This window comes from Dama dama, chromosome 16 (genome assembly GCF_033118175.1).
Source record: "Dama dama isolate Ldn47 chromosome 16, ASM3311817v1, whole genome shotgun sequence".
NCBI classification, from domain to species: Eukaryota; Metazoa; Chordata; class Mammalia; order Artiodactyla; family Cervidae; genus Dama; species Dama dama.
Genome location: NC_083696.1, coordinates 28,268,462 through 28,291,936, shown reverse-complemented (window position 1 = coordinate 28,291,936; position 23,475 = coordinate 28,268,462). Strand labels below are relative to the sequence as shown.

At 41.0% G+C, this 23,475-nt stretch overlaps 1 protein-coding gene, 1 non-coding gene and 1 pseudogene across 2 annotated transcripts in view; 1 reads left to right on the top strand and 2 right to left on the bottom strand.

The window, feature by feature from the left end:
- HSD17B3 (hydroxysteroid 17-beta dehydrogenase 3) overlaps positions 1-23,475 on the bottom strand; it is a 62,015-nt gene that overhangs the window by 29,370 nt on the left and 9,170 nt on the right. The window lies entirely within an intron of this gene.
- On the bottom strand, positions 616-722 carry LOC133071522 (U6 spliceosomal RNA). The gene has a single exon (XR_009696465.1). It is a non-coding gene; the product is annotated as a U6 spliceosomal RNA (small nuclear RNA).
- LOC133071003 (CDK5 and ABL1 enzyme substrate 2-like) lies at positions 912-22,498 on the top strand (annotated as a pseudogene).

The following is a 23,475-nucleotide window of genomic DNA, read 5'->3' as shown; positions in this document are numbered from 1 at the left end:
CATCTCCAGAAATGACTGGGCCCCTTTGTAACCTCTGCCGAAAGCCCTCAATCCTTATTGGCCAGTTCTTGACCCTATATTAGGCAAAAATGCCCACCCCACTCCCCACCCTACAGTGCCCTAACCAATCACTTAAGGCTACCCTTCCAGCAAGAATTTTCTTTGTCTTGAGGCTCCAAAAATTGGCTACTAACCCAGGAAGAGTCATCTTTCCCTGGTCTGTCAGGAAGTCAGCTTGTTATATTTGCAGTGTCCCTCACTATCTATTCAGAAGTATCAATTCATTCAGAACTATCTGTTCAGAAGTATCTATTACTTCCCTGGGCTCTCCCTTGAGCCAATCCACGTTCTAATAGCTTCCTGGGGACTCTCCCCTGGTCTGTTAGGAGGTCAGCCCACTGTGCTTGCAGCACCTTCATTATCTCTGCTTTTTGTTCTTAATAAAGTCACTCCATTCTGAAATACTCTGTCTTCAAATTCTTTTCCAACCCGAGCTCAGACTGTGGCGACATGGCTCAATTAACTGAAATCCTTCTTAATGTTTTTAATTAAATGAAACTGTTACAATTTTAAACCATGGTAAAATACACATGATGTAAAATTTGCCATCCTAACAACTATATGGAATGTTTCACAAATTTGCATGTCATCCTTGCACAGGGCCCACGCTAATCTTCTCTGGATTGCTTCAGCGTTAGCGTGTGTGCTGCCAAAGCAAACACTTTGCCAAATTTTAACAAGTTATATTGTAAAAACACTTCAGCTGAACTGAGGACTTTACCATATAGTCTCCAATAGCCAATATTCAAGCCTGTGGTCTCAGAATCACCCAGGAAGACATCAAACAAACAAACAAAACAATTCCCACCAAAACCATCCAGTTAACAATCTCTGAGGGCAGTGGCCATAGCATGTGCAGCACCCCGCTCGTTCCCACGCCCGTCCCCGGCCAGGCTGCCAGGGCCACCCGACCCAGCAGGTGCTGCAGAGGCAAGGGGACTCGACATGCAACCAGGCTGCAATATTCTCCCTCAACGGCAGCCCCAGAGTCTGGGCCTGTGAGCTAAGAAGCACCTGTGGCGCCTGGCGCAGCCATCTGTTGCTGGAACCAAGGGCAGGGCCTTGATGCCCAGGGCCTGCTCAGCCCTCAGACTGGGCCAGAGCCTAGACAGACAGTGCCAGAGAAGGCTTGTGGCCTGCCCTCGAAAGACACAGTGGGATGTGCCTCATTCAAAGAACTGAACATATCTGGATCCCCAGACCCAAAGACATGGAGGAGACTCACTTCATCAAGGACACAGGCAGTATGACTCCAGGAAGAGCAGGACTGCGCTGATCTGAGCCTAGGGGTCCCTGTGTGCAGCCTTCTCAGGCCCACCCTACAGAGGAGGCTGCGGGTCAGTGACCTGAGGGTGGACAGCCAGAAGCAGACGCATCCTTCCAGCGGCTCTTCTGAGACAGTCTTCCAGTTGGGGGCAAATGGAAAGGTTGTGTCTTACGTCCAGTTCCTGTACTCCACCAACACCCTGGTCACACTCAAGACAGACAGCCCCGGTCCAGCGTCCCCACACTCTGCCGGCTCAGAACTAGGGGACAATGCGGGGATGCCCTGGAGTACAACCCCTACCTTCTGGATGACTCTTAGGGGCCCTGTGGCAAGCACAAGCACTGCCCTCGTGTTCATCTGCTACATCTCCACCGTGATAGGGTGCGTGAAGCCCTCCAACCTCAAGAAGGACTTGAACGAAACCGTCCCAGAAAAGTCCCTGCATATCGAGCTAACACTAAGCAACATTAGAACTTTAAAACCAGAAATGCCGAATCTGTCCAGGAAGTGTGGTTTGGAGCCCTGACGGTGTCCATGTCTACCCGTACTTGGAGAAGTTGGTCTTGCAGGGTGAGCTCAACAAGGAGAGCTGCAGGCTCTGCCCCAAGACCAGCAGCGACCTCCGCAAGTGTGACATGGAGCAGCTCATCGACAAGTTAAAAGAAAGGTTTCAATTCAACAGATGTGATCTAACTGGGTTTGAGTTCATGGTGCTCGTGGTCTTGGAACTCGTTCTCACCTTCCCAAGAACCAAGTGTTCCCTCATTACAGATGCTTCACTGGAGCTTCCCTGGTAGCTCAGCTGGTAAAGAATCCACCTGCAATGCAGGAGACCCTGGTTTGAGTCCTGGGTCGGGAAGATCCACTGGAGAAGGGATAGGCTACTCACTCTAGTATTCTTGGGCTTCCCTGATGGCTCAGTTGGTAAAGAATCTGCCTGCAATGTGGGAGACCTGGGTTCAATCCCTGGGTTGGGAAGATCCCCTGGAGAATGGAACAGCTACCCACTCCAGTATTCTGGCCTGGAGAATCCCATGGACTGTATACTCCATGAGGTCACAAAGAGTCAGACACAACTGAACGACTTTCACTTTCTTTCATGCAGCAGTTCTAGCCCTGCTGGCCTCCGTGGTGCTCCTGGCACTTCACGAGTCCGTCCGAAGGTGGGCTTCCAGCGCTGGAGCATGGATGGCGGCCTTCCCTGGCTGGTACTGCTGCTTTGCCACACCCTTACTTCCTTGGAGAGACATTGCTTCCATTCCAAAGCACAGCACACTGCCACAGTATTTCTAGGACCCCACTCCTATTTTCTTCTGTGAACAAAATGTGGAATTTTGTTGTGGTTTCTTTTTATCCTGTGCCTGGGACTGGTCTGGCATCAGGACTTTGATTTACAATGTGAAGTGGTGAATCCTGACAGCATCTCTCATCTCTGAATCACCCAGCCTTCTGCTACCATCATTGCCACTGTGCTAGCATCTGGTAGAGACCTTGGTCTCCAGATCTCACTGCAAATGATGGATTTCTAGAGTTGACCTGTTAGAGCATTAATCTAGGCTACTTGGGGTTTTCTGACATGGAAATCACACTATGGAACCCTCCGCCCCTCTGCCAGTTTCCCTCCCAGCCCAGGATAGCCCCTTGGGAGTGTCTGCCCACCTCCCCATATCCATTAGCAGAGCTCTGGCATCAGCCTAAAGCAAATAAGAGCAGGCCCCTGGTTGGTTTGAGTCTCATTCTTTCACTTTGGGATTTCTGTTCTTCCGAGGATCGCATCCCCTGGGTGTCATGTAGCCCAACAGGCCTCTCAGCACAGGACCAGCCCACCCCAGGCAGGGATCTGCCTCACCAGGAAAACCCCATTTGCCCGTGACTCTTAGGACCTTCAGGATGACTGGATTGCTGGCTCTTGATTTTCCTAAGCAATATTGTGGAGAAAAAAGGTATTTATTGTCATTTAAAATTTGGTTCTCTGCATTTTTTTTTTTTTTGCAAGGAAACAAAAACTGGCTAAATGAGGTCTGTCAAAGTTGTGATTTCAACCACATTTGACTCTCCAGCAGTGAGGAGAGAGACCACTTCAAGCCATGCCTCCCCACATGGGTGGGGGTCCAGGCCTCCTTCTTCCCTTGAGAGAAGTGGAAGTCACCTTGTCTGGAGCAGACACCTACCAAGCAGACCCCAAGCACTGGTCGTTGCCCTCATAGGCAGTTCTGTGCCCAGCACGCCAGCCTGTCCACACTACATGTAGCCCAGATTTTCCACTTGCTGCTCCACCAGAAACACTAAAGACCAAGGGCTAGAGCTTCTCCTTCACAGGTCAGCAGCTCTCAGAAAGAACGGTGTTAGCCAGACCATTAAGCTGCTTCCCTACCACTGTCTCATGAACCTGTCACTGGGGGGGGCTCTAGGACAGTCCCACCTGCATCCTACCTATGTGGACTGGTGCTTTTGCAGAAAGGAGATACCAGCCCTCATCAGAGCACTCAGCCACCAGCCACTAAACCGAGACCCCAGCAGGAGTGCAGACGACCGCTCAGACCCTGCTGGCTGCTATTCCTTCTTCCTAAGTCGCTTACACGGGCTAAGGGGGACTGCAGGGTGGAGTGCGAAGCCCAAGTCTGTATTCTCACCTAATTTACTGAGAGTCTCTTCCCTGTCTACCCCAGGAAGTGAAGTGAAGTGAAGTCGCTCAGTTGTGTCCAACTCTTCACAACCCCATGGACTGTAGCCTATCAGACTCCTCCATCCATGGGATTTTCCAGGCAAGAGTATGTCCCCCAAACTGGATGTGCACCAAGGAAGGCATGAAGGATGAAGCTGCTGGGTCCCAGGCAACTCTTCTAGAAAGTGACCTATCCTGCCACCACAGCATCTCAAGGACACTCCTGTTACAGACACTTCAAGGGACCAACTTCCAAAATGTATGTCCTGGTCTACAACTAGCCTTGAAGGAGGCTAACATCTTCCTGGGTATTTCTATACCGATTTCAGAATGGCTGATACAGTAACTGAAGTTTGCGTGTTAATGTGGTGAGAATCAGTCATTTACCAAACCTCTCTGTAACCTTCCCTTTAGTGCACTGCTCCCTTTTTAATAATATCAAGAGCTGCCATTGTGTTGTACTCACGTGAAGCCAATATTTAAGGCATTAAATTTTAGCCTGAACTGTCACCTAGAACCACCCCAGACACCTGTGTCCAAGGGCATGGGGCCACTCTTTTAGCACTTGAGAGGTGCTGTAGACTTAAATGAGTGCTAAGTGGCTATTTAACCTCACTATCTAGATATGTGTCGTGGATTTGTTTGCAAAAAGTAACATATTTGTGTTTTAAGTAAAATTTGGTTTTGCAAAAAAAAAAAAAGGAATCTCTGGACTCAAAACCTCAGCATTATGTCTTTTTCTATTTTGATTTATTAAATTACAGTATTAAATACACAAGTATTGTAAAAGTTGTCCCCACTGCCCTCACAGTCCCATTTCCCCATCACTGCTAGGCTCCTGCTATCTTTAGTTTGGTGTTGATCTTCTTTTCTAACTTTCTCCATCTACATGCTTCCATAAGTACATACAGAAATAGAAGTTTGTTTTGTGGGGTTTCTTTTTTTCACGCTTTATAAGTGGCATTCTGTGTGTGTCACTTCAGTCGTGTCCGACTCTTTGCGACCTTATGGACTGTTGCCCACCAGGCTTCTCTGTCCATGGGATTTTCCAGGCAAGAATAATGGAGTAGGTTGCCATGCCCTCCTCCAGGGGATCTTCCTGACTCAGGGACTGAACCCGCATCTCTTACAAGTCCTGCATTGGCAGGCAGATTCTTTACCACTAGTACCACCTGGGAAGCCCCAAGGGGCATTCTGAGCTTGTCTTTTTTAACTTAATGATTTGTCTTACCTCTAAGTAATGCATCTATTTCTACTATAGTCCATGCTGAGCCACTTGACTTTTTTTTTATTACTTCATAGTGCTCTTTAGTTCACTTTTGGGTGAGCATTCAAGCTGTTTTGAAGTTTTCCTGTTATCAATGTCACTACAGTGAAAACCCTTCAATATTCTTCTTTGTACATACAAGTGAATTAATTCCTAAAGTGGATAGCCAAGAAGAAGTGGAATTGCTGGGTTAAAAGGTACATTATTTCTAAATTTTCACTATACTGCTAAAATGCCCTACTTTAAAACTGTACCATCAAAAATAGTTATAGCTACTTCTCCACACTCTGGCCTATATCCTACATTAGAAACTTTTTCTATCTTTTTCAACCTAAAAGTCAAAAAATCATATCCCTTTACTGTTTTGCTTTGCACTTTTCCAACTATCAGTGGGACTGAATATTTTTGTATGTTTATATGTGAATTACCAGCATGTAGGGCTTCCCAGGTGGCTCAGTAGTAAAGAATCCACCTGCCAATGCAGGAGATGCAGGTTTTGAACCTGGATCAGGAAGATCCCCTGGAGGAGAAAATGGCAACCCACTCCAGTATTCTTGTCTGGGAAATCCCATTAACAGAGGAGCCTGGGGGCTCCTACAGTCCATAGATGGTCACAAAGAGTCAAACGTGTGACTGAGCAATTGAACACCCAAACACATGTACCAGCATATATTCCCTTTTTATCATTTTGCATTGAAGTATAATTGATTTTAAATGTACTGTTAATTTCTGCTGTTGTTTGTCGTAGTTCAGTTGCTAAGTTGTGTCCGACTCTTTTGTGACCCCATGGACTGTAGCCCCCCAGGTTCCTATGTCCATGGGATTTCCCAGGGCAGAATACTGGAGTGGGTTGCCATGTCCTTCTCCAGGGAATTTCTCCTGTACAATGAAGTTATTCAGTTATACATATATATATATATATATATATATATATATATATATATATATACATTCCTTTTTTAATATTATTTTCCATTATGGTTTATCATAGAATATTTTATTTGTTTTTCTCTTTTTGTGACTGGTTTATTTTACTAAGTATGTCATCAAGATTCATCCACATTGTAGGATATGTCAGAATTTTCTTCCTTTTCAAGGTTGAAAAATACTGTGTTATATGCCTATGTCACATTTTATTTATTCACCCATCATCAATGAACCTTTACGTGCACCTTTTTTGAAAAATTTTCCCACTGTGTCTATATTTTTCATTTTTATTGGGGTATAGTTGATTTACAATGTTGTGATAGTTTCTAATGTACAGCGGAGTGAATGAGTTATCCATTCCTTTTTTAGATTCTTCTCCCATAGAGGTCATGACAGAATATTGAGTAGAGTTCCCTGTGCAATATAGCAGGTTCTTATTAGTTATATATTTTATATATATGATTGTGTATGTGTCAATCCCAATCTCCCCTGGTAACCATAAGTTTATTTTCTACAACTGTGATGCTCTTTCTGTTTTATAAATAAGTTCATTTGTACCATTTCTTTTAGATTCCACATATAAGCGATATCATATTATATTTGTCTTTCTATCTGACTTCCCTCAGTATGACAATTTCTAGGTTCATCCATGTTGCTGCAAATGGCATTATTTCATTCTTTTTTATGGTTGAGTAATATTCTGTTGTATATAATCAACAGAGGAATGGATAAAGAAGACATGGTACCTATCATAGAATATTGAATGTAGTTCTTTGTACTATACAGTAGGACCTTGTTGTTTATCCATTCTCTGTATAAAAGCTAATATCTGATAACCCCAACCTCCTAATACCTCCCTTGCCTAATTCTCTCCCCCCTGGCAACTTCCAGCCTGTTCTGTTTCATAGATAGTTTCATTTATGTCATATTTTAGATTGTATGATATTTGTGTTTTTCTGACTTACTTCAGTTAGTATGATCATCTCTAGTTTCATCCATGCTGTGGCAAATGGCATTATTTAGTCCTTTTTATGGCTGAGTAGTATTCCACTGTACGTGTGTACATCTTTATCCATTCATCTGTCAATGGACATTTAGGTTGCTTCCATGCCTTGGCTATTGTAAATAGCACTGCTATGAACATAGGTATACATTTATCTTTTTGAATTACAGGTTTGCCTAGATAAAACCAGAATATACCCTTTGCCCATTCTACTCTTTGGTATTTCATTTTCTCATCAATTTGTAGGAGTCTGATTTTTATATATTCTTGGTATTAATTATTTGCCTACTATATATATATATATACATATATATACATATATATATGTAACTATTTTCTCCTTTGCTTATGGTGCCATTTCTATACATTATATTAATATAATATTAATTTAATGTTATCAAGTTTGTTAATATTTTCCTTATTTTTTGGAATTTCCTTTATGATTTTCCCTAACCTCAAGGATATAAATACATTTTCTTGTAACCCTTTGTAGTTTGTTGATTTTTGTTGCTGTTGTTTATTTTTTGAGAATAGTGTGAGGTTGAAATCATCCAGTATTATTTTTTTCAAAACGGGTGGCTAATTGTCTTGGCAACATTTTTCTATTTATCTGTTTTCTTCCTGATTTGAAATACTAGTTGTATGCCCAGTTCTCATATGTATGTGGGTCTGTCTTTGACCTATTTGTTCCGTTGGTCTGGACTGTTTATTAATTTCTGTGTCAGTGCCATTTCTGATCATCTTATAATAGGCTTTGATATCTGGTGTCTTAGGAAGTCTCTACTATTTGTTATTTTCCTCCAAAATGTTTTTGTGTTTTCTTCTTTGTTTAATTTCCCAAGTAAATGACAAAATTGTATTTTAATGTATTATATTGAAATCAGAGATATTTAAGGAGAAAGTTATATCTTTGTAGCAATCAGTTATCTCCTCCATAACATGCTGTTTATTCAGATCTTCTGCATTCTTCTAAAACTTTCAGAAGTTTCTTCATAAAAATCTTGGACATTTCTTGTTAGTTTGCATTAGTTAGAATAACTTAAGCTTCTATAACAAATAACTCCAAAATTTCAGTGGCTTCACACCATGAAGTTTGGTTTTTATCTTTTATAACAGATTATATTACACATAATTCTTTAGGATCCACAACTGAGAAAGGCATTGCCACCTTCAACTTTAGGTTTCTAAGTTTGTCCTGGCTGTTGACATCCAGCCGGTGAGAGAATTGAAAGAGGGTGGAGAAGATACAACCCTTCCCTTACCCCCTTGACCAAGTGACACACATCATTTAGATGTAAGGGAGTCTGGGAAATTCCCTGGCTGGATAGCTGCCTACAAGCTACAACTTTACACAATGGAAGAATAGAGATTTGGGGGACACTTAGCTGCTCTAGCCACCAGTATCTTAGGTTTATCTGTGGCCATTGTGAATTAAATTATTATGAATAACTAAATCAGGTCAATTTATATAATGGAATACCATACAATACTGAAAATGAATGAACCAAGTTCTACACACACCAGCATGAATGAATTTCAAAAAGCACAGTATTGATCAGAAGAAGAAACAGATTCCAAAAGACATATGAATCAATTTATATTAAGTTCAAATCAAGAATTGCAACCAAATGTATTGGGAGACACACACATGCTACAGAACTCTTCTAAAGTAAGGAAATTATTAACACAATGTTCATGATAGTGTTTACATCTACCGGGGTGAGGGAGGGGAAAGACAAAGGCAAGACACATGTGCTTGTATGACAAGCTTCAAGGGAACTGGTGAGGCTGTATTTCTTAAGCTTGGTGATAAGGGATACTGCACTCATTTTAATTTTTATTTTTGTAATCACATTCAGACATTATACGAAGAAGGAAATGGCAACCCACTTCAGTATTCTTGCCTGGAGAATTCCATAGACTGAGGAGCCTGGCAAGCTACAGTCCATGGGGTCGCAAAATTCAGAAACAACTGAGCGACTTTCACTTAGACATTATATACATTCTTGTCTGGTACATCTCCCTCCCTCCACACACATGCACATGCACACAGCCACAACATACCACAGTGGATTTAGGATATTCAAAGCCTGAATCAGAAATTATAGGGCTGAAGTCAAGCCACACAGGAACAAAGCAATGAATCCAAGAAAATATAATTAAAAGCTGCTGCTTTCATTTAAGGCAAGATGAAAGCAAATAAGCTTACAGTGCAGCTGGAGTAATTTAGACTGGAATAATTTAGACATTAGGAAGAAGAAATTCCTTGCTGAAACAGCATAAGACACCATCATATATTGCCAGTATATGTAAGATAATATTCAAGAATAGAGTAAAGCAGTTGTTTTTCTTGGGTTGGGCTGAGTCAAGGGATTTTAATTGAAGAGGCAACTCTGTGCCATTACCTGTATCTGCCAGGATCAGATACAGATACAGATCTGTCTTGAGAAGAATTCTAACAGCTTGTCTGACACACTGGAGCTTGTAGCATTTTTACCATCCCAGATGTTGGGGGATGGCACTAGAGTTGCCCAGGTATGAAGAAATTAAACCAGACAATCTTTAGTCATATATTTTGCTTCTAGCACTTTGCACGCATTAATAGCCAAGAATGTATGTTTACATATATTAGAGTGATGAAAAGTAAATCTTATAATGTTTAAATATATATTAAACATATTATATGTGTATAAATATTAACATTCATAGTAGTAGAGGATCAGTTAAAATTGGTTCAATAGTATAGAGGACAATCTGGCAATGGTACCCAGTACTTGAGTGCACACACCCATTGATCCAGCAGTCTTTCAGATAGGGATGTATTCTTGGATATATGTAGGTTTATCTTCAAAGATGTGTCTTGAAACATTATTGTAAATACAAAAATAAAAGGCAAGCCCATCCAAATAAAAGAAACATAGTACATTGCTGGGATAGGATAACCTGAAATCATTAAAAGGAATGAAGGCTATCTGTTTGCCTTTGCTATGGCAAGATCTCCCTGTTACATTATTAAATGAACAAGCAAAGTTTAAACAAGAGTTTATGGTTGTGGGACGCAGGATCCCATTTGTGCTCATGTGGGCAAAAGGTAAACAGAAGGTAATTTCTGCTCAGAGACTGCTAATGGGCCAGTAAAACTTGTCTCCTTCTTCTTCCCAGGCATGTGACCAGATGACACTCCTGGTCTTTCTTCTGGTTGCAGGACTGAGTACTGTCAATGGGCTGCAGGACACAGATATGCTTATGACCCAGCTCCAATCTTGAAGAGCAGCACAAAGGCTTACAGGATAGATGAAGAAGCAAGACAGAAGGAACTAGACAGAGCCACTCACCAGTCAGGAAAGTCTCTGGATTGTTATGCTGAAATTACTCTGTACTATCAACCTCCATATCAACATGTAAGTATGGATATAGCCATGGTTTTCCTTTACCTTTTCTGAAAGGAATCTCAAGACATTGTGAATGCTGGTGACCTTTACAGAGAAGGGCCAGGTAAGGGCAGGAGTGAGGAGAGTCCTTTATTTCTCTTTCTATGCCTTTCTGTACTACTTGAGTTTTCTAATTTTATACCTGTATTATTTTATCTTTAATAGGAATTATCTGGGCAAAGAGATAATGACCTTTTTTTCTCTTTTCTTCCTTACACTTCTTTGAATTAAAAACATATACATTCTATGAAGACCTACAAGACCTTCTAGAACTAACACCCCAAAAAGATGTCCTTTTCATCATAGGGGACTGGAATGCAAAAATAGGAAGTCAACAATGTATGACAAAACCCACTGAAATGTTGTGAAGTAATTAGCCTCCAATTAATAAAAAATTTTTTAAAAATTAAAAAAAAAATAGGAAGTCAAGAAATACCTAGAGTAACAGACAAATTTGGCCTTGGAGTACAGAATGAGGCAGGGCAAAGGCTAATAAAGTTTTGCCAAGAGAACAGACTGGTTATAGAAAACACCCTCTTCCAACAACATAAGAGAAGACTCTACAGATGGACATCACCAGATAGTCAATACCAAAATCAGATTGATTATATTCCTTGCAGCCAAAGATGAAGAGGCTCCATACAGTCAGCAAAAACAAGACTGGGAGCTGACTGTGGCACAGACCATGAACTCCTTATTGCCAAATTCAGACTTAAATTGAAGAAACTGGGGAAAACCACTGGACCATTCAGGTATGACCTAAATCAAATCCCTTATGATTATACAGTAGAAGTGAGAAATAGATTGGAGGGATTAGATCTGATAGAAAGAGTACCTGAAGAACTATGGATGGAGGTTTGTGACATTGTACAGGAGGCAGGGATCAAAACCCTCCCCAAGGAAAAGAAATGCAAAAAGGCAAAATGGTTGTCTGAGGAGGACTTACAAATAGCTGTGAATAGAAGAGAAGCAAAAGGCAAAGGAGAAAAGGAAAGATATACCCATTTGAATGCAGAGTTCCAAAGAACAACAAGAGAGATAAGGAAGCCTTCCTTATCAGTGCAAAGAAATAGAGAAAAACAATAGAATGGGAAAGACTAGAGATATCTTCAAGAAAATGAGAGATGCCAAGGGAACATTTCATGCAAAGATGGGCACAATAAAGGACAGAAATGGTATGACCTAATAGAAGCAGAAGATATTTAGAAGAGGTGGCAAGAATACACAGAAGAACTACACGAAAAAGAAGATCGTCATGACCCAGATAATCACGATGGTTTGATCACCAACCTAGAGCCAGACATCCTGGAATGTGATGTCAAGTGAACCTTAGGAAGCAACACTACAAACAAAGCTAGTGGAAGAGATGGAATTCCAGTTGAGCTATTTCAAATCTTAAAAGATGATGCTATGAAAGTGCTGCACTCAATACGCCAGCAAATTTGGAAAACTGCAGTGGCCACAGAAAAAAACTGGAAAATGTCAGTTTTCATTCCAATCCCAAAGAAAGGCAATGGCAAAGAATGCTCAAACTACCACACAATTGTACTCATCTCAAACGCTAGTAAAGTAATGCTCAAAATTCTCCAAGCTAGGCTTCAACAGTACATGAACCATGAACTTCCAATGTTCAAGCTAGATTTAGAAAAGCCAGAGGAATCAGAGATCAAATTGCCAACACCTGTTGGATCATCAAAAAAGCAAGAGAGATCCAGAAAAACATCTACTTCTATTTATTGACTATGCCAAAGCCTATGACTGTGTGGACAACAACAAACTCTGGAAAATTCTTCAAGAGATGGCAATACCAGACCACCTGATCTGCCTCTTGAGAAATCTGTATGCAGGTCAGGCAGCAAGAGTGAGAACTGGACATGGAACAACAGACTGGTTCCAAATAGGAAAAGGAGTACATCAAGGCTGTATATTGTCACCCTGCTTATTTAACTTATATGCAGAGTACATCATGAGAAACGCTGGGCTGGAGGAAGCCCAAGCTGGAATCAAGATTGTCAGGAGAAATATCAGTAACCTCAGATATGCAGATGACACAATCCTTATGGCAGAAAACAAAGAAAAACTAAAGAGCCTCTTGATGAAAGTGAAAGAAGAGAGTGAGAAAGTTGGCTTAAAACTCAACATTCAGAAAACTAAGATCATGGCATCTGGTCCCATCACTTCATGGCAAATATATGGGGAAACAGTAGAAACAGTGACAGACTTTTTCTTGAGCTCCAAAATCACTGCAAATGGTGACTGCAGTCATGAAATTTAAAGATGCTTGCTCCTTGGAAGAAAAGCTATGACAAACCTAGACAGCATATTAAAAAGCAGAGACATTACTCTGCCAACAAAGGTCCATCTAGTCAAAGCTATGGTTTTTTAGTAGTCATGTATGGATGTGAGAGTTGGACTATAAAGAAAGCTGAGTACAGAAGAATTGATGCTTTCGAACTGTGGTTTTGGAGAAGACTCTTGAGAGTCCCTTGGACTGCAAGGAGATCCAACCAGTCCATCCTAAAGGAGATCAGTCCTGAATGTTCATTGGAAGGATTGATGCTGAAGCTGAAACTCCAATACTTTAGCCACCTGATGTGAAGAACTGACTCATTTGAAAAGACCCTGATGCTGGGAAAGATTGAAGGCAGGAGGAGAAGGGGATGACAGAGGATGAGATGGCTGGATGGCATCACTGACTCAATGGCCATGAATTTGAGTAAACTCTGGGAGCTGGCGATAGACAGGGAAGCCTAGTGTGCTGCAGTCCATGGGGTCTCAAAGAGTCGGACATGACTGAGCGACTGAACTGAGCTGACATAAACATGACTGGCCATCAGGGAAGTGCAAATCTAAACCACAATGATATGTTACTGCACAGCTCCAGAATGGCTAAGAAAGAAAAAAAAAAACACAGTAGCAACACCAAATGCCGGTGAGAATGTGGAGAAAATGGAGCACTCACACAGTGTTGAGAATGGTACAATAAATCTGAGAAATATTTTGGCAATTTCTTAAAAAACTAAACATGTAGCTACCACGCTGTGCTGTCCTTAATCGCTCAGTAGTGTAGTACTCTTTGTGACCCTACAGACTGTAGCCTGCCAGGCTCCTCTGTCCATGGGGATTCTACCACACCAGCTGGAAATTGCACTCCTGAGCATTTATTTCAGAAAAAAAAAATAGCCCTTATAATCACACAAAACTTATATATAAATGTTTATAGAAGCTTTATTTGTGTTGCCGAAGTACAGAAACAACTTAAATATCCTTCAATGGATGAATGGTGAAACAGACTGTGGAACCTCCATACCATGGAATTCTCTTTAGTACTGAAAAGGAACACAATATTGGGACACCCTGGATGAATCTGCAGAGAATTATACTGGGCAGAAAAAAACCAATTCGAAAAGACTACAAAGTATATGATTCCATTTATATAGCATTCTTAAAATGACCATGTTATAGAATTGGAGACCAGATAAGCATTTGCCACAGGTTAAGAAAGAAGTGAGAGACGTAAAGAAGACATTCGTGATTACCGGGGTGGGTGGAGAGGTGGGGGAGGAAAGGATTTGGAGTTGGGGTTAGCAGATACAAACTATTTTGTATAGGGTGGATAAACAACAAGGTCCTATTGTAGCACAGGGAACTATATTCAATATCCTATAATAAGCTATAATGAAAAGAATATGAAAAAGAATATATATATATAACTGATCATTTTGCTGTGCAACAGAAATTAACACATTATAAATCAACTATACTTCAAGAAAGAAATAATGAAAGAAAGAAAGAAGGAAGGAGAAAGAAAGAAAGAAAGAGGGGAGGGAGGATACAAGTGGAGGTGGGGGTGTTTATAAAACAGCCACACAAGGGTTCCTTATGGTGATGGAAATGTTCTGTATCTTGACTGTATGGATGTTGATACCCTGAGTTATATGATAACTTTGCAAGATTGGGGAAAGGGTACATAGGATCTCTTTGTATTGTTTCTTACAGCTACTTATGAATCTATAATTATCTCAAAATTAAAAGGTTAGTTTTTTAAAAGAAAAAAAGTTAAAGGAGAACTAAATAAATACAGGAAAATTAGGTAACAGTGCATATGCTCCCTAAGGGCTGGGCAGAGCTGATTAGAACTCTGAATGACTGGAACCCTGGGAGGCATTAAATATGCTCATGGGCCTAACCTATTTGATAGTTCACAATCACTGGGTTTTCTTGTGGTCTTCAGTGATTAGAGGTAGATTTTGGCTACGGATCTCCCCTCCCCCAACAACTAGCCAGCAGATGGTGTTTGCAAAATGCAAACAAGTCTCAGACCAAATCCTACCAACAAAAACATCTGTCAGTAAGCAGGCATCAAAGCAATTATGAACCTGATATCATAGCTTAGTGGAGTCCCAGCCATCTGTCCCTTAGGCACTCTGTGAAGGCTCATCCCAGGTACATATGATCATGTTCTGGGGGCAGGGTGCAGTCAAACTTCTGGCAGGGTTAGGTGACAGAATCCTCCACTCTCGGCAGGACACAGGGCCAAATCCATTCAAGGTCAAGAACACCACTCTGCTGTGCTCACGGATACCACATCCTTGTTCACAGGAGGGCAAAAGTGCCTGTGCAATACTTCTAGCAAATCCACACATCTTGGAAGACACTTCCTCAGGAAAATTCTTTATAACATTTCTTAGGCTAAGGGGCAAACTCTCTAATGCAAGTCAAGTTAGCTGAAGCACAGATGTTGATGAACTCTGACTGAGCATCTTTAAAAATTAGCTGAAACCTGGATTGAGCCAAAGTCTTGGCAAAAACAGCACACTCTCTGGGTAACTTGCAGCGAGTTTAATAAAAGGCTGATCTACAAAGCATGAGTAGTGTGTGGAAAACCCATGATATTCTGGAGCTATTAACAACAGCAGTTGTGAACCTGAAAGCGTTGGGAGATGAATAGGTACCAGAACCAGAAGGTGGAGAGGGCTGCTCAACTGAGCTCTGGCCTTTAGCAGAGGGACACAGCCCTCCCTGACCCACAGAAAGAGCAGAGAGAAAGCCAGCTTCATGTTCCTGTCCCCTCTTACCTGTTGCCACTGTCTCCCAACCCCCACAAACCCTGCTGAAACCAGAGGCCAGCTGAGGTCCTTGGTGCAGGTCAGCCTCCTGGGGCACAGAGGATGGTGAAGAAGAGCAGAGAGTGAATCCTGAGGGGGCAAGTAGAGGAATCTCAACACACACCACCTCTGGACATTATCTTCAACTGTTAACCCATGGCAGAAACGGGGACTCACTAATCTTAAAGACAAATTTACCGTACAACCCAGTGATTCCATTCCTAGGTAATCTACTCAAGAGAAATGGAAATTTACATCCATGCAAAACAGCACATTAGAATATTCACAGCAGCATATTATATAGCTCCCAAGTGGGAACAACCCACATATTCATCAGCTAATAAATGAATAAACAAACTGGCATATCCATATGATAGAATATTATTCTGTAATAAAAACCAAAGAACCACTGACATATGCTACAACATGGATGAACCTCAAAAATACTCTGAAGGAAATGAGGCACAAAAGACTGCATATTGTGTGGTGGCATTTGTATGAAATGTTCAGAAAAGATGAGCAGCAGCCTAGGACTAGGGGTAGGAATGGGGGATTAACCATGACCAGTTGTCAGTGATCTCATTAGGGTCATTCAGTTCAGTTTAGTTCAGTCACTCAGTCGTGTCTGACTCTTTGCGACCCCATGAATCGCAGCACGCAAGGCCTCCCTGTCCATCACCAACTCTCGGAGTTCACTCAAACTCATGCCCATCAAGTGGGTGATGTCATTCAGCCATCTCATCCTCTGTCGTCCCCTTCTCCTCCTGCCCCCAATCCCTCCCAGCATCAGGGTCTTTTCCAATGAGTCAAATCTTCGCATGAGGTGGCTAAAGTACTGGATTTACAGCTTCATTAGGATCATTAGGATGATGAAAATATGCTAAAACTGGAGAGTGATGATGGTGAAATCTTTGGTCAATTTACTAAAAATCATTGTACACTTAGGTGAATTTTATGGTATGTGAATTATACCTCAAGAAACTGTTCAAAATAACTGACTCACATATATATCATATTATGCATGCTGAAGTATTTTAAAGCAAATTATACTCACTCAGTCTAACAGCTGATCTTCAGTAATAAAGTATTATTACAAGTCCCACCCCTGGCCTGGAATCTGTAAAGGTTCCACTTTGTAAAAAGACATCTATATATATGTATAATATGATATAATTAGGAGTGATATTCTGGGTTCGATCCCTGGGCCAGAAGAAACCCTGGAGAAGGGAAAGGCTATCACTCCAGTATTCTTGCCAGGATAATTCCATGGACAGAGGAGACTGGCAGGCTACAGTCCATGGGGTAGAAAAGAGTCAAGACATGACTGAGTGACTAACACCTTCCCTTTTTTTTCATTCTGCATTTGTTGTTTCTTTAAATAGTTGATTTCCTAGTATATTTTTAAATGACATGCAAAGAAATTTACTCACAGACAGTTTGGCTGCAACATAGCTAAGGAAAGGAAATAAGCCATGGAAAATCTCTCAAAGACTTTTGTGTCAATTTTGGCTGACCTGAGAGAGAGAAAGCTTCATTCAGACCAGACTGAACAAAGGAGAGGGTGGGCAGAGGGTCCCTAAGAGAAACACATTTTCAGCGGTGCCCATACCACACTTCCCTCTGGAAAAAAAACACCATGGAAAAACTAAACCAAGAAGAGTGAACCCCAAGGTAAACTATGGACTCTGGGTGATAATGACGTGTCAGTGTATGTTCACCGATCGTAGCAAACTTGACACTCTGGAATGTCTATGGGGACAGGGGGTATATGTGAACTCGCTGCACCTTCTGCAAGATTCTGTGGTCAGTCTAGAACTGCTTGAAAACCTTAAGTCTATTTTAAAACTTTCAAAATAAATAGAAAATTAAAAGTAAGAACTGTCCAATTTTAAGGCTAGTGATATCATGAGGTCTTCTCTTTCTCTCTTGGAAAATCCCCCACCTCCCACCCCCCACAAGCCCTCATTTTCAGTCTGGGCATCTAGCAAAACATGGCTAAAAATTAAGCACCTTTGTCTCACAATTCACTTCATCAGCCTGCTGAAAAGGAAACTGTCCATTAAATGGAAAACAATTTGCATTTTCAGCACAAAGGACTCTCTGCCTATGGGCTTCCAGCCTGTCCTGAATCGTGCCTTTTGTTTTAAGAGCCATAGACTTTTTAAAGGTTCCATGTGAAGTGGTCAGAGCCAGGAGGGGGGCATGGTGAACACTTGATTGTCTGGGCCAGCATTGTTCCCTTTGTGCATTTGAGCAGGGCTCAATCTTGTTTCTAGAATGTCCAGGCTGACAGGCTCCATACATGGGTTTTACCACACCCCTGCTTCAGGGAGTTAAGCCCCAGAATCCCTCACTCTCCCAGAATTCCCTGCTGGGCACTGTGCTAAAGAAGAATGGCTGCTGCTATGATGAACAGGCCATTTTCCTTCTGCTGTGTGTTAGGGCCTGGGTCAAGGAAGGTGCCAGTCACCGCTAATCTATAAAAGGTGGTGGGAACGCCAAGGAAGACAGCGCTTCTTCTGGGAGGCAGTAAATAGAAAAGCTTGAATTCAGGTGCCAAAGGAACAGAAATGGTGTGAAATACAGAGTGAAGCAGAGGCTTCAGAGGTGTGAAGAGCAGGCTCATTCTTGTCCTCCTTCCTCCATGCCATCCCTCTCAAACACTTTTTTCACCTGCTTCCAGTAATGGTTGACATTCCTTTAAAAGGAGACAAAGTCCCTCTTGCTTCTCTAATTATAAATACAGACTAGGTTAAAATGCAATATAGAATAGGCTTCCAGAAAGATGGAGTGAAAATACTTTTCCCTATTTCTACCATGAAATGCAACTAAAACAGGCAACGTGGACATAATACATAAACTAAATATAAGAAGACTCCAAAAGAGAGTAAGAGTAGCTATGGGCCTTGAGACCTGATGGAAACCAGCCATGGTTTCCTGGGTTTTATTTTTGTCTCATATATCCCAGACTTATTGCTGGAGAAGCTGGATATTCAGAAACACCAAGAGATACAGACATAAAAAGTCCCAACAAGAGTCTGCTGTCTCTAACAAAAGGACTAGAAAAGGGGCACCCTAGCAAGGCTCGGTTTAGAAAATAACTGCTTTACTGCAGGCAAACAACTCAAACATATATATACACATATAAGCTTTTACTGCTACCCTCGCCTCCAAAGGTTGAGGGGGCAGCTGACACTTCCACCCTGGGGAGACCGCTTTAACAAGGATTCTAACCCCTGCCAGGTTGGCATCAGATAAGGCTGAGCAGGATACCAAGACTTTCATCCCAGCCATCCCACCCCTCATGTCATCTGAGACTTGAGCTTCCACTTCTATCTGACAGTGCCAGAGCACCCCTCAGCTCTCTCCCCTCTTCCTTGATGATGACCAAGGAAGCCTAATGGAGATTCAGGTCTTATACCATCACTGCAGTAACAGTGAGACCACTGCCTCCAAGTACCACTTGTGGAGAGCAGTAAGGATGCACTCTTTCCCTCCAAAATCCATAGTGGCCTGTGAGGAGCCAGAACTCCTACCCATATCCAGCAACCCCCAGTGGAGGCCAAGTGGAAAACCTGGGTTCCTACCTCACCTGATAGAAAAATGCCAGCACCCTCCCTTCCACCTGCTGAAGCAATGTCCATATACACCTAAATAGGAAAATTTAAATATGATCCAGAGTCTCACAACTTAAAACCAAAAATATCCAAGATTCAATTAAAACAAAACAAAACAAAACAAAACTCAACCTGCCAAGAACCAAGAAGATCTCAGTTTGAGTAAGATAAAAGCCATCAACAAATACCAACATTGAGATGACATAGATATTAGAATTATCTGATTAGAATTTTTAAAAAGCTACCATAACAACACTTCAGAGAGCAATCACAAATCCAAGTAAAACAAAAAAAAAAATAGAATGGTTTAGCAAATAAATAGAAGATATAAAAAAAAATCAAATGGAAATTTTAGAACTGAAAAGTACAGAAAGTGACATTAAAATCTCAAACGATGGGCTCAATAGCAGAATGGAGAGACCAAGGAAAGGATCCATGAACTTAAAGATAAAACAGTAGGGATTATCCAATCTAAACAGTGGAGAAGGAAATGGCAACCCACTCCAGTATTCTTGCCTAGAGAATCCCATGGACAGAGGAGACTGGCAGGCTATAGTACGTGGGGTCACAAGACTCAGACATGACTGAGCAACTAAACTGCAATCTAAACAGAGAAAAAATACACTGAAAAAAATGCACAGCATCTCAGAGACCTACAAGGAAGTACTACAAGAAAAGTCTCACATTTGTGTCACCAGAGTCCCAGAAGAGAAGAAGGCAGAAGGAATATTTGCAGAAAGTATGAATGAAAAATTCTCAAATCTGTGAAAATGTATAAACTTACAGATTCAAGAGGCTAAGTGAATCTCAAAGAAGATAAACTCAAATAAATCCACACCAAGAAACATAACTAAACTCCTGAAAACTGAACACACAAAAAAATGAAGGCAATGAAAGAGAAACAACACTTTACCTATGAGAAAAATTATTTGAATGACATGAGACTCGCCAGAAACCATAGAGGCCAGAAGGAAGTGGCACAACATTTTCCAAGTGCTGAAAGGAAAGGATTGTCAACTATATATCCTATATTCAGTAAAATTATCCTTCTGGAATGAAGGGGAAATTGAGACATTCTCTGATGAAGAAAAACAATGAGAATGTGCCACCAGCAGAACTACTATAAAAGAACAGCTACAGGAACTTCTCTAAACAGATAGGAAATTAGAAAAGAAAAAATCTTGGAAATCAGGGAAGAAGAAAGAACAAAAAAAAAAAAAAGAAGAAGAAAGAACAATAGAGTAAAAATTTGGGTAAGTACCACACATATTCTTCCCCCCCAAAAAAGCAATATATGGGAGAGAAAAGGCAGCTTATACATCCAATAATAATAGTGGCTAAACTTGGAGAGCTTACTCTATGCAAAGCATTTTGCCCACTTCATCCATTTAACTTTTACAAAAGCCTAGATGGAATTATCATCTCCTCCAGTTTATTGATGTGGAAATTCTGCAGTAAGCATGTTGGAGGCAGAGTTTGAACAGACAGGGATCTAATTGTGAGGCTGCCAGGGCTAACACTATGACAGGCAGCCCGGACCTAAGTTTCCGTTTCCCGAAAATGTAAGATGAAATGTAAGATTCCCTACCCCCATCAGGCCGCCTGGAGCCAGCCAATCAACAGGCGCCCAAAACGGAACAAAGGGAACATAGCGAGGGAAAACTGAAAAGCCTGCGAATGCCTAAGTTTAAACAAAAGCCTGCGAAAGTTTGTACCAATAAAATTGCTTTGCAAACATGTAACCAATCTGCTTAAGCCAGTTACCAACCGCTTATGCATACCCTATAAATTTGGTGTAACAGCTGGGGCTCGGGGCTCTCTGACCCTACCTACACCACCGCGTTGGATGCGGCAGGAGCCCTGGCTCGAGTCAGTAATAAACTTCCCTTTTTGTGAGTTGCATTGTCTTAGAAGCCTTCTCTCTTCCCGCTCGGGGATTTGGACATCTGGCAAAACATTTGGGGGTTCGTCCAGGATCCCTTGACTGGGGGAAGAGAACACTTCCAAGACAGAGGGGAAAGATAAATAATAGCACCGATGCTCAGGCAGGACAGGAAAGTCCAGTGTAAATCCAAGGCCCTGTTGTGAAGCAGGAAGGTATCTGGCTCAGAAGAAAGCTTTCTATAAAGGGGGAAACGGATTGGGCGTTCCAGCCGGCGTAAGGCCGAGGCCAGCGGACGCGCTGGAAGGCAGCCGGCTCTGCGGGAAGGAAAGTTCCTCTCCCGACCCCAAGTCTGGTGAACAGTGGACACCATTCGGTAAGGTGAATCTGCTACCAGGAGGCAAGAAAATTCAGGGGGCCCGAAAACCCAGCGCTGTGTTGTCGGCCGATGTTTGTCTGTCCCTGTGTTTGTCTTCGGCTCTCCGTGTTTGTGTGTGTGCCGGCATTGTCTCTGGTCCTCCTCCTCCTCCTTCTTTCAACCTGGCTTCCTTTCCTCCTTTTGAAATCTTTGAAGACATCTGAAGTTTTGTGTCTCTATAGAAGGTTTTCTGAGAGACTGTATTCTTGTATTTAAGAGAGTGTCTGATGAGGACTGCCAGGTTTATATGTGTTTTAACTCTGTTCTGTGTTGTGATTTGTGACGGCTATTTTGCTTTGTCTGGCCACCATTTAGACCTGCCACCATTTTGTTAAAACTTGATTTTCTTTCCCTGTGCCTTGAGACCAGGGCTCTCAAGAACACTCATCTAGACCATCTTTAACTCCTGAGACTGAGAAGAAAAGGAAAAAAAGAAGCCTTTAAAAATGTTATTTATTTAAATTTTACATTGTAATATCTAATTCATGACCAAACTTAGAAAATGAAGATAGATCTTGCACTGTGTCTGTCTAAATATGTTTTGGTATGTCTTTATCTCTGGAAAATATTTTTAGGTTAATCTGTAAATGAGCTCTATTTAATTGGCTTAAGAAGGGGTAAGTGCTTAAAAATCAAATAATTCTAAATTAAACAATAAATTCCAAGTTTAGGTGAACTGGGAAATATTCAGTATTAATTACCTGATATTAATGTTTGTTTGTTGACCTATCTAATATAGACATGTCTTAGAGTAATTAACATCAAGTGAAATGTTTTCATTGTGCCTAGGTTTAATATAAGTTAAATATTATGCCTGTTACAGGTTTGTCGACAAGGAAATTACCTCAAGTAAAAAAAAAAAAAAACTTCTAAAAAATGTAAATGAGGTATGAGTTTGTATATAAACTCTATTAAGAATAATTATTCTTTAAGAATATCTGTTTAAAATGGTCTCTCCAGATTGGTGTAACTTGAATTTCTAAGGGTTGTGCTAAACTAAGTATTGGAAGTCTATTAAATAATTAGGTCATTTCCAAATGAAATAAGATTTTGAAACATTTACTACTAAACACTGATTTCCTTTTACAGAAAAACTAAAGAGATTTGGGACTATAAATGAATAATGTTTGATGCCATCCTAAAATGTTTTAAGAAAACAAGGGTTTTAAAAATTATCACTGGTATTTATGCTCACCAATCTATAAAATGCTAATATAAAAGTTAGCTCTTGGTTGCTGAAGAAAAGCAAGTGTGCTTTCAGTAAAAAAAAAGTGTAAAAAATACTAAAAAGAGTTATGCATGATCAGGAGTTTCTAAAATTAGATTACAATTAGTTAAATAAATGGATTTTGTTAAGAATGACACGGTCATAAGAAAACTGGCTAGAGCCAATTAGGTCCAAGATGGCTGGGCTGACTTTCACTAGACCTTGAGCCTTGGTATTTGCGCCCATTGTGACATATCAACAAGTTAAATGATACATCCATCAACATTGACTGAATCTGACCAAATGTTCTAAAGCTTTTAATTGATCTTTTCAATAAACCTTCCTGAATCGAATTCTTTTGAAGTTCCTTTGACATCTAGCTAATTTTGGGGTGTTTCAGAGGGCCCCTGAAACATCCCAAAGAGATATTAAACTGTTTATTTGGTTGGTTAAATTACATGAAAAAGGTTATCAAATGAGTAATAAATCCACTCATGTTATAATGTATGAAAAATTACTAATACAGATATCCTAGAAATTATATGGAGTTCTTAACATTTTGATATGTCTTGGTATTCTGATGAAAAACCTGATGACTTCACAAAAGTTAACAAAGGACTGAA